General features: G+C 36.0%; 1 long non-coding RNA gene and 1 pseudogene across 2 annotated transcripts; one reads left to right on the top strand and one right to left on the bottom strand.

Moving 5' to 3' along the window:
• The first annotated feature begins 3,058 nt into the window (after positions 1 to 3,058).
• Positions 3,059 to 5,525, top strand: LOC146914255 (uncharacterized). The gene is made up of 2 exons (XR_015016507.1): positions 3,059 to 5,020; positions 5,113 to 5,525. It is a non-coding gene; the product is annotated as an uncharacterized LOC146914255 (long non-coding RNA).
• A 1,479-nt stretch (positions 5,526 to 7,004) lies between these two features.
• On the bottom strand, positions 7,005 to 12,294 carry LOC146914256 (ABC transporter C family member 10-like; annotated as a pseudogene). Its single transcript, XR_015014059.1, has 10 exons — positions 10,237 to 12,294; positions 9,754 to 10,074; positions 9,583 to 9,669; positions 8,898 to 9,485; positions 8,642 to 8,806; positions 8,268 to 8,562; positions 7,961 to 8,175; positions 7,560 to 7,865; positions 7,419 to 7,479; positions 7,005 to 7,337 (listed from the first exon to the last, which is right to left on the bottom strand). The product of XR_015014059.1 is annotated as an ABC transporter C family member 10-like (transcript).

Below are 12,294 nucleotides of genomic sequence, written 5' to 3' on the forward strand. Positions count from 1 at the left end.
TCATCTGAGGTGTGAGGCGTGCTGTCAAATCTCTACTTCTGCACGTCTTTGTAATGTGGGGTATACAAGCAATGTTGTACTCCTGATGCTCTCAACATTTTTGTTTGGCATATTTTGTGGCTAAAAAGGGGGAGAAAAATGTAGTATCTCATTATCTATACTCCCTGTATGTATATGTGCTCTTCTGCATGTATCTTGTCTACATTAAGTCTCTAACTTTGCAGTTTTTGTGTATGCCTGAATAATATAACTGCTATTCTATGTTGTTGCATTTATTTTGCAACTATGTCAGGTTTTATGTAGATGTTGGCACTCATGTTGCAACATCTTGATGGTCTGATGATCTCAGTAGTTTTTTTTTTACATGTTCCTTGCTGACATCCTCTGATATGTTGGAACATGTCTAATCAAGACTAGTGTAGATGTTAGCACTTGTGCTAGAACATCTATGTGGTGCTTCTGAGATATTATTTCTCAGATGATGTACATGTTCCCTGCAACTGCTCAATAAAAGGTTGGAACATGTCTAAGAGACCCTGTACAGATGTTGACACTAAAGTTGCAACATCTTGTTGTAATTCTGAGAATTTATTTTTCTTAGAATTCTAAGTGTACATGTTCCCTGCTACTTCTTTATATTATGGAACATGTCTGGGTGACTTTTTAAAAAGTCTAAGTGGTGTGTGTGACCTTTGATAGGTCTGCTAGCATATATCTGCTGATAGGTTTGCTAGGTTGTGAATATTCCTAGAATGTCTTATTCCCAGATCCTGAAGTGATTTATGTCTATGCATTAGGAGCTTGTTAAAAGGTTCAAATTTTATGTATGCATGTATTCAGGGGGAGTAATAGAATATTCATGTAAGTAGTCACTCATAAGTTCATATATTAAGGGGGAGTGATACTTCTATGTGTGCTTGTGCTAGTCCAAGCTGGGTGAATGATGTTGAGTCAGAAGTTTAAACATATGTGCCTGTCACTTGTAAGTGTGGGAATTTATTTTTCCCCTGCTTCTATATGTTGTTGGTGACAGTTCTCTGAAGGCATCCAAGTCTGTCACATGTAAGTATAGGAATTTATGTTTCTGTGCTTCTATGGTTGGTTGGTGACAGTACTCTGTAGGTATGAGAAATTTATTTTTTTCCCTTGCCTCTATGTGTGGCAGGTATTCCTGTCTGACGTTTTGAAGGATGTTGGAACATCCTATATCTGTAGCACTGGAACTCAGTTTTCCTCTGCTCTTGAGAGAACTTGCTTCTCTCTACTTCTGTGTGGGAATCTATTTTCCCTGAATGTACCATAGGAATTTATTTTTCCTCTGCTCTGGTGGTGAAGGATGTTGAAACATCCTATCTACAAGAACTTATGTTCCCTAGTTGTAGCTCAGAAATTTATTTTTCCTTTACTCTTGAGACTATGTTATTTATCTGATCCGCTGCTGCATGTCTATGATCCAGTGCAATACCTCTGCCAGATGAAGCTTTGATTGAAGATTCGTGATGTATTATATGTATGCACACTCTTGCTATCTCTAGAGTGATACTACCTGCTACTTCTTCTTCTTGAATATGTGTTCGTGATGACTTGAGGAAGTGTATCTATGGTATTTCTTTGGATAATGTGTGCTAGTTGTTTCTTCATAGGTATGGGTTCATGCTCTTGGAGAAATGGTCATGTGTATCCCTCTGTTTTATAAGTATTGGTCTTAATTTGTTTTAGCCAAAAATTTGCCAAATGGGGAGATTGTTGAGTATTTGTGTTGGCTGCATTATTGCTAAAACAAATATCCTTGTTCTATAAGTTGGAACGAATGTTCCAACATGTGGTTAGGCAACTCTGTAAGATGTTGGATACAATGTTCCAACATCCTAGCACAGTTCAGTGTGCCTGGGTTCTTACCTAAATGTACGCGCGCCCTTTATTGTTTAAGGAAACAATATTTCCTTTACTTATTGATCAAGCAACGCGTATATCATCTAAGAATCAGCTGTGGAATATTTCTAAAGTAGATATTTTATTTTAGGAAATATTTGTTATTATTTGGAACGCTCCTATAAATGTTCCGACATTTTAGGACTTTCCAGATTAGTTTATGATTCTTGTTTTGCAGGTTAGTTGAACCGATCTGCAAGTTACTGAAGCCCAGTGATTTATTTAGCCCAAGCTGCTTCAATATAAAAGGAAGACTTCAAAGACCTAATTGATTATTCAAACCGTCATACTAAAAAGTTTAGATTTTTCGGGTTTGAGCCTTCATGTATTATGTTCTTGTATTGTTTGTGATGCAAGTCTAGAATCTCTTACTGTGTACCTTTCTTGTGTCGTCTGTGATACTTGTTTAGGACTGAGTGTGTGAGTTTGATACTCTTTTGCACTAGATCGAAGTTGTGAAACAAGGTTCTAGTTCATTGTGTTGGAAGGTAACTTCTACTCTTGTTTTGGTTGATGTCTGATAGGTCACTGGAGCAGTGACTGACCATTAGGATAGTGAGATGGGATCTCAGATCTAGGAGTTCCTAGGTTGAAGTCTAGACGGGTAGGTCCTAGGTCATATAGTGTAAACGAGGAGTTTGCTGAGAGCTATTGAATAAGGAATACACTAGTGGATATCCTTCCTGGCTTGGTAGCCCCCAGATGTAAGCGTGTTGTGCTGAACTGGGTCAACAAACTCACTGTGCTCTTTACTTTCACTTCTGTTTTATCGCGCGATGTTTGAACAGTAAACGGAACACTGCAAACGTTAGAACATCTGACAGAACATTTAAAACAAATACGCTAGAATTTGATATATGCTGGTTACTTTTGGCAAGTTCCTTCTTGGTATTGGCATAGTATTGGTGTTACAAAATATTGTTCAAATTCCATAGGTAATTTATTGCTGAAACTTTGGGCTCTTTGGGATTCCGAGGTCACTCCCATTGTTATAAGTTGGCTTCTATGGGTCCTTCGATCCAGGTTGCGGTTTGGTTGTTGGTGTTGCCTCCCGACTTAAAGGTTGATTTCTTTATGGATTGTTGTGGTATGCCTGGATACAAGTTTCCTTAGGCTGCTATTTTTTTGTTTTCTTTTTCTTTTTTTTACTCTTGGAGGGTTTTGGCCTAGTTCCCCTCTCTTATACATATTTTTTTTCCTTTTTTTAATAGTTTTTAAGTTTGACGACATAAGATGGGGGTTTATCGCGATGCCAACATAGTTGAGATGTTGTTGCTTCCCCTTGATTTTTGTCCAAGCTCTTGGTTTAGAAAAAAAAAATGTATGCGGTAATTTTTATGATTGTGTTTTACACTTGTTGGGTTAAATATTGTTTCTGCTGGCTAAGTTTGTGACATGTTCATTCTATGTGTGGCCGTTATAGAGTTATAATCATAGGTCTCTTTTTACCTTGGAATCCTACATGCTTACCTTCTCTGCCAGGAAAGGCAATTTCCCGGTACTCTCATTTATAAAGTGTTTAAACTCCATTTTTTATCTGATGCGGGACATACAACTCACACTTTGACACAACAGTTGGAAATCCACTGGTAGATCCTTTTCCTGAGTTGGTCAAAATTACTGGAATATGAATTGATTTCTCCTTTTGCTTATATTCTACCTTAGGATTGAAAGAAACTACTGTATTTCAGCTTGTCATTTGTTTTAGCATATCAAACAGTAAAAATCACATTAAACTTGGTTTAGAAGATGCAATCCATTCTTATGCCCAAATGATGGTCGAGTTTCCACTTTGGAAGTGGAAATGTAAAAAAATATTGGCCCTACTCAATTTATGTATCTTACAATAAATTATGAGCAGAGGGTGAGCTAGCTACTCAAATTGAAAATCTTCTTTATCAGGTTTACTTGGCCTGAAAGCTAGGAAACACAGACACTCCTCGGATTAGGTGTGTCAGTATCCTACACGACACCTATGATTAAACTGAATTATGTCATTATCTCGAATTATTATCTGTGTCGTATGTCTGGTGTCTGTGTCCGTGCTTCATAGGCTGAAAGAGAATACTATGATATGTTGTTCATTAATAATTGAATTTATTAACTTAAACAGATAATTGGTTGATTTTGGTATAAGTTCCTGCATCTGAATTTGTATTATATATGTCTACTGCACATGCACACATTTATCCTGGAAACTATGGATTAAACTAGTCATTTTCTTGTGAAGAAATATACTTACAAATACATTGGGCGTTTGGATGTTCTTGGGCAATCTGGATACCTCAAAGAAGCTGAGGAGTTTACTGGGAAACTGCCATTTGAGCCTACTGTGACAATATTGTAGACCCTCAAGGGTTATGCTCGAATTCATGGAGATGTTGATCTTGAAGACCATGTTGAGGAGTTGATTATTAGTCTTGATTCATCAAAGGCCGTTGTCTATAAGACCCCTAGCCCACCTGCCAAAAAGTATACTGCAATTAGCATGATGGATGGCAGGAACAGAATCATTGAGTATAAGAATCCTACTCTTTGAGTAGTATGAAAGACGTCGGGAATCGATTGTTAGAGATAACAAAAGGTTTCATCATTTCAAGGATGGAAAATGCTCTTGTGTGGATTAATGGGTAAAGGAATTATTACTCCAAATCCTACAATATCATGAATATATAAATTTCTAAGCGCTGGTCGGCTCGTGTTTCGGAAAGACACATGTCGTGCGTGGAAGCTTTCAACACTACTAGGCAAAGGAGATGAATGAATTATGTAGTATGCACTGACTTCAAAAATATTTTTACATTGTTCAGATATCGGCACTATTGTCTCTCGTTAAGTTTGAAATTGCAATTCTATGGTTGTATTGTTTTAATTATTTTTTGGTTCTACCCACATCAAATTTAGCTCTGTTTTAGCTCTTTTGTTATAGGTGCAAGAGAGAGTTCAATATTTCATATTGCAATGGTATCATGCAGGATTCTCACTAACTATCAGAGAGTTTTATGCATCTTGGAGATCCTTTTTCTAGCAGGTGTAGCGAGCAAATGGAAACATCATTACGCGCTCGTCGTGACTGTCCTAATGCGATGTCAGTTTGGCTAAATTCTGTTCCGGATCAAGTTCGAATTCAGTTTTTCATCTCTGATTTTTATTAATGGATTGAGTTCAATCTGGTAGCAGATTTGGAAAATGGTGATGCAGACTACTGGAGCAGTTATTGGACATTAAAGAAGACAAGGGGCAGTAGCCGATAGGGTAAAATGAATGCCATTCCTTCTCGCCAATAGGGTGGTTGCTTCCGGTGCCGAGCTGATTCATCCTACTGATTCAGAATTAAAAACATAGATTATTATTTATTAGATATTGATGAAATTTTAGAGGTTTGAAGAATTATCTGAGAGGTTTCGGATTGTACGAGAAGAATGTCCTTAGTTGAAAAAAGTTATAAAAGGGGTTTGCACATGTTGCAGCTATTGTTTTCTATCACTTTAAAGTGTTCTTTCTTATCCTGTACTCGATTTTGTGTAACGAAAGCAAATTATGGCAAGTTGGTGGTATAGTTGAATTCATCAAAGGTTTTATGTTAACCAAAATTGTTCTTTCTTATACTGTACTGTAATGTTTGATTGAAATTTCACGAAATCTAATTTGTAAGTTATATGTGTGTCAATGTCAAGTTTACCATACAAAAAATGACAATATCATAATATGTAAGTGAAGATGCTTGTGCTACATGTCAAAATGTCAAATTTTTTTTTTGGGACTAGGGATCGTAGACATGGATAATATTCCAACATTTTTAGTTGAATCTGAATATAAATGCATATTAGAGGTGGTTGGAATGATATGCCATTCGATGATTTCAGCTACAATTACCAAATTCCTCATGACAGCGGTCACCACTATGCTGATGACAAGTACTTATCCGGTCACCACTATGCCGATGACATGTACTTATCGCACCAGATGCTGACACACTATGCTGATAACATGTACTTATCGCATCAGATGTCAGCACACTATGTGAAGAGTTCAAGGAATGTACAGAAGAGAAAATTCTACGAATTGAGCGAGTTTGTTATAGATTTTAGTTTAGGTAGGAGAAGCGTACATAATGTTTTGTGGAATATTTTGTTGCTTTCTTGTGCTGATAATTTTAAGATGAAGAGTTTGTTAGGATGGTTGAATTAGGTTTTCGTACGGGTGTTACAAAGTTTAATATTCGCGCTTTGGAGTTTTCGAGGATGGCATTATTTTAAGATCTTCATCTTATTATTGAGCATACGAGGAGTGAAAAGGTTGTTAAATATGGAAGGAATTTTGAGTTTGTTTTGAATAAAATGGATGTTGATGATTGTCCATGATTGGTGATGAATCCGTATGTCTTTGAGGTTTTAGGTAAAGGTAACTTTCACTTAAGTTCAGAGGCATATTTTGAATACAAGACAAAACAACAGAAATAGAGTTATAGGGTTTTGATAGATGATTTTGATTATTTCCATTTCTTGACGAATTTAACACACTTATCGACCGTTTGATCCCTTAAAGACATTCAATATTATGTAGAAAATTTGAAACAAACTTGTTTTGTGCAGTTACTCTGTGTGCAGAAAAAGTGTGCACAACTCTGACAAATGAAGACGGACTAGAATCTAAGGAGACAAAGTGAGTGATGGAGAACGGTAAAATTTGTGCAGTTTTGGTTGAATATTTAATCATATGGATGAACAAGAAATGTGTACTTTAGAAGTGACTTTGAAGACCGAAAGAGTCAGTCATGCGCTAATTGAAAATTCGGTGAATCAGTCAGGTCTGGTTGTTTTAGTCCTTTAATCTTCTGGAATGAGACATGTTATGAGCTTATCTTAATAGGTATAAATTGTTCTGCTTTTGTCTTCTGTCGAAACAGTTCACTTTCGGTTTTCATCTAATTTGGCGATGCAGCCACAAAAGATGAACATATAAAGAATAAAATATGAAAGGAATGTAATTGCTGAAATGTAACATTATTATACTTTGATTTGATTCAAAAAGTATAGATCAATATATATAAAAGATAACAAATATGTTGGTACTAAAATCAGTCTTCACGACTGATAATGAGACCAATATTCCTTTACAAGTTGTCCAAACAACGATTTTACTTTCTTCATTAACTTCATTGGCTCATCATACTCAGCCAACTTTCCTGTAAAATAATCACAAATTTCATTTCATTGAAGGGAAACAAGTAAAGAATCATATGGAAGTGTCATTTAAGGTATTTTGAAGAATTAAATCAGTTGCATTATCAATTGATGCAGTTGCTTCATCTAGCACCAATATCCTACTTCTCCTCAAAAGAGCGCGCCCTAAACAGAATAGTTGCCTTTGTCCAATGCTCCAGTTCGATCCATCTTCGACGACTGCATAACATTTTAATCCTTCCTCAAAAGACGTTCTTGCAGAAAATTTAATTACAAAATTGAAATGAATTATATAATTACCTGAGGAATCTAAGCCACCTTTATCTTTGACAGACTCTCGTAACTGACACTTTCGAAGAACCTTCACATGGAAGTAACTATTAATCCATATTTTCTAGGATAAACAAACTTTTAAAAGATATAGAAATTAAATATAATTACCTCCCATATTTCTTGATCAGAATGTTGAGATAAAGGATCCAAGTTATATCTAACTGTCCCAATGAAAAGGGTAGGATCCTGAGGTATAATACCAAAACATGACCTCAAGTCGTGAAGGCCAATAGATGCTATGTCTATTCCATCGACTATAATTTTGCCTCCTGCCGGCTCCACAAGACGAAACAAAGCACCTATCAGAGTAGATTTTCCGCTGCCTGTTCTACCGACAATCCCAATCTTGTGCCCTCCTTCAAAGGTGCAATTGATACCATGTAGTACAAGTGGTGTATTAGGCCTGTATTGTATCTGGCATTATATAAACAAAGAAATTATGTATTTCATTTCATCTCACATTTTTTCTGAACAATATGATTCACATTATAAAAATAATTTTGAATTACCTTCAAGTCTTTTATTTCAACTTTTCCGACATCTGGCCAATTAATTGGAGGATGATTTCCTTCACTCACTTCTTCAGCCTCACTTGGTATATGAGAGTATTGATTTATCCTTTCTATTGATACTATATAATTTTCTAGAATGCATTTGTATTGAATGCTATATACTAAGGCACTGTTTAATGCAAGGCCATAAGAAAGGGCCATGCCAATAAAACCTGGAGCAATGGTTGATGAAAATAAGAAACTTGCATAATAAGAAAGGTAAAAAAATATTATGTTTAGATGTTAACAATAATTGATGTCTCACCAGATGTTAAAGTCCCTAATGGAAGCATAGCGATGGATAGTGCTACAGAGGCAAGAACGACTGCGTACGCTGTTTCTACCCGTTAGATCAACCACTCATTTGAGGCAAAACTATGGAAGAAAGCAGTAGCATTGACATCAATTAAATCAAGATTCTTGTTGAACAACCGATCTTCTTCCTCAAAAGCTCTTATTGTGATAGCTCCAGCAACAGTTTCAGCTACATGATTAGCAACGGAGGATTTTGTTGTGCCATTCATCCGCATAAGTTCTTTTGCACATGCATAGTAGTGTCTCTATTACAATAAAGGAATGCCAAAAGTTAATAAAAGCACATTACAAGACAGTATGATTCAAAGGGAATATGTCATTTACCTGTAAACGAATAATAACATAAGCCATTGGTATACACACAAACAAAACTTGCCAAGCGACCGATGTTAAAACTATTAGACCTGAATAGTAAGCTATATTGGATGATATACAATATGTGAGGTTAAAAGAGATATCAAGATCCACAATGCTCAGATCTAATGATACCTAAAGAAAAAAAAGAATTTAATTAAACATTAGTCAAAATATATTATTTCATCGATTACATAGTATGGTAAAAATAATTTAATAAGCTTACCCTACTAAGTATCCTTCCAAAGGGTATGGTGTCATAGAAAGACATTGGTGCATGAAAAAGAGAGTTTATTAACTGTCCAAATAAAACCTTCGATGATTGAATTCCCAATGCAGCTGCAAGTAAAGCTCTGCTTATAATGAAAACCGTAGAACCAACTCCAATCAACAAGTAAACTGTAATCAATTGTAATGTGCCGACTTGAGGATTGTCAACATTAGCAGCCATCCATGAGTTTTGCGATATCTGGCAGATCACAAATATCAGATAAGAAAGAAAACCAACGAAGAAGTATATGTAGCCGCTTTTCTGATTCAGATACTGTAAGTAAGGCTTCAACCCTGTGTCTCCTTTTTCTCTCTCTTCTTGCTCAATTAATTGATCACCATTTTTAGCATTAGACGACTTCTCTATGGAATATTGTTTCATCTCTCGACTAGACATTGAATGTATTGGGGTTGAAGTAATGTCTAAAAGATGATTAGGGTTGCCAATCTTTTTGTGTGGATTAACAAGGTCCTTAAATTCTTGGCTAAAGGTTAGTAGATCATGATACGTAGAAGCTTGTTGGATTTTTCCATCTGACATCAACTGCGGTAAGAAAAAAGGAATTGTTCATTAAGAATTTTCAGTACACAAGCTGAAGTGATATATAAAAACAAACATTCCTTAAGGCACAAGAAATTACCAAAATAGAATCAAATGACGGGAGAAAGTCAACTTGATGAGTCACAAAAAGGACTGTCTGTCCGGCGAGTCCTTCCAATATGTATTCCTGTCAAGTTTCAATGTCATTTTTCAATAAAGAATGAATCTTATGATGTAATCGCAGTTTGTTAAGAAAGGAAGAATTGATTACATTGAACAAATTTTTTGCAGTGTGCGCATCAACAGCACTGAAAGGATCATCCAAGAGATATACATCAGCATTTTGATAAAGAGCTCGAGCTAGTTGAATTCGCTGTTTTTGAACCCCACTTAAATTGACTCCTCTCTCTCCTATCACGGTTAGATCACCATATGGAAACAACTCAAGGTCCTTCATCAGTGAAGACCTATGAAGTGCTTCTTGATACCTTTGAGAATCCATAGGTGATCCAAACAAAACATTTTCCTGTATTGTTCCGGTTTGAATCCAAGCTGTTTGAGAAACATAAGCAAAATTTTCGTAAACTTTGATCTGTAAATTACAAAAGAGAATTCAACGCCAACGAATAGTATCTACGTCTTGAATAAAAGACATAAAAATACACTCCAATTTAATCAAGTTATTATAAATTAAAGTATAACAAAGTATAGGAATATTATCGATAAGCATAAAATAGAAGGATTAAAAGCTTACTTTCCCTTTAGTATTAGGCACTTCTCCGAGAATTGCTGCTAATAAAGTTGATTTTCCTGAGCCAACTTCTCCACAAATAGCTATTTTTTGCCCTGCTCTAACCGTTAAATTAATATTTCGTATTGTTGGCTTCAATATATTATATTCCCATGAAAAATCTGCAGACTTGATTAAAATTGAGCCCTTTAACTTCTCATCGTAGAAGCTCTTTCTGACACTAGTAGTTTGAAGCTCAGGTGCCTCGAGAAATTTCACAACCCGAGAAAAAGCAACCTTTGCTTGAATGATCACTCCAATAACATCTCCGATGGTTGAAATAGGATCTTGCACAAGGCGCACGGTTGTGATAAATGTGAAAACATTATTTGCATGGAGAGGAACTTTCAAGAGGTAACAAGCCAAAAAGGTAGCAGCAGAGACCAAAGTAGGTGAAAACCAAAAGAGCATAAGACTGTATGCCTTTTGTAATAGCACTGAAGATAACAATTTTTGTTCAATGATTCTTAGGATTTCAATGGATTTTTTAAAATGCATTTCCCATGCATATAACTTTAGCACTTTCATATTCACCAGAGCCTCAGAACTAGCCTTCAACCTTTCATCTTGGGCCACCAGAAGTTTACTTAGATACTTATGTTGTAACTTTGCTAGTGGAGCATTCAAAAGCACGGTCAAAACTATCACCACCAATGATGCAATTGTTGCCAATCCAATAGCGCGAAAAAGAATCACTAATGCAATTGATAGTTGGAGGACTGTTGTCCATGTCTGGTGAAACCAAAACGGAAATTCTCCGATTCTATAGGCATCCACATTCACATAGTTCATTATCTCACCGCTAGAGTGAATCAATCTAGCAGCATTGGATAATTTCAGCTGTTTCTTATAAATAGATGCAGTAAGTAACGATCTAACTTTCATACCAATAACTCTCGAGTGAAAATACCACTGCCTTTGAGATAGGGACTCTAAAATCTTGATAAACAAAAGTGAGATGGCCAAAAAGTAACCTTCAAATTTGAAACTTTGATTACCCTCAGCCACCAGTATAAAGGCATTCAAAATTATAGGACAAGAAGAAAGAGTGAGTACCTTGAGAAATGCGAAGAATCCAGATATCAAAATCTCTCTCCGGTGGCACAAAACGATTGTCCATAACACCGATGATCGAGATGATGGATCCTTTTGCTTTTTTCTATTCAATTGATCTATAAATAATGAATAACATACTTCTGCTCTATCCGACTCTTGCAACTTTGGGATGTCTTCGTCCTCAAGTGTTTTCTTTTGACCCTTTTTCATCAGTGGATTCAACCACCAAAAAGACATCCGACTAAGGAGTCCGGCTTTGGCAAATGGGGTTACACTTATATGACTAACATGATCAACATCACGGACCCAGCTATTCAAAGGGGCATATAGACTTCCATCTACTTCCTTGTCAATATCTTCATCTTTACATACTTTGTATGTGCAAAAGAGCAGCAAAATTACTCCCAAAAAAGATAGAACATCTAAAGATACCTTAAGGGACATTTCTTTGCTGCTAAATGCATAAGATAATGACAAAGCACAGAAAATACTAGAAACAAAGAATATAAGAATAGTAAACAGTCTCAAGCATGTTCTTGGAAGTTGTTTCGGCACAAGACTTATAGTTAAAGCAACTAAGATCCATGTGAATCCGTGAAGAAGTTGTAGTGGCCACCAAGTAAGAGGGAAAACAGTGAGGTTTTTCCTTAACTTATCTTCTAAAATCCAAATGCCTAAGAACAAATGCAACAAACCAAGAGAGCCATTGGTTATTGCAGAAACTAGCTGCAACTTTGAATACCTTTCCACTCTATTCTGACCTTGAATTGACTTCACCAAAGACTTTTGGATCGTAACAAACGTCAACATTATTAGCAACAACAAATTAAGAAAAATGATCAACAAATGGTTGATGCATGAAGAAGGATTCGTCAAAACCTCGAAATCGAAACAGAAAGGTTTTCCTCCAAGTAAAGAACAAGCTGAATCATCATCGCTACAAATCACGTGCCAAAAATCTTCCAT

Source organism: Medicago sativa, chromosome 6 (assembly GCF_051527215.1).
Source record: "Medicago sativa cultivar Bolivia chromosome 6, Bolivia_mono, whole genome shotgun sequence".
NCBI lineage: Eukaryota > Viridiplantae > Streptophyta > Magnoliopsida > Fabales > Fabaceae > Medicago > Medicago sativa.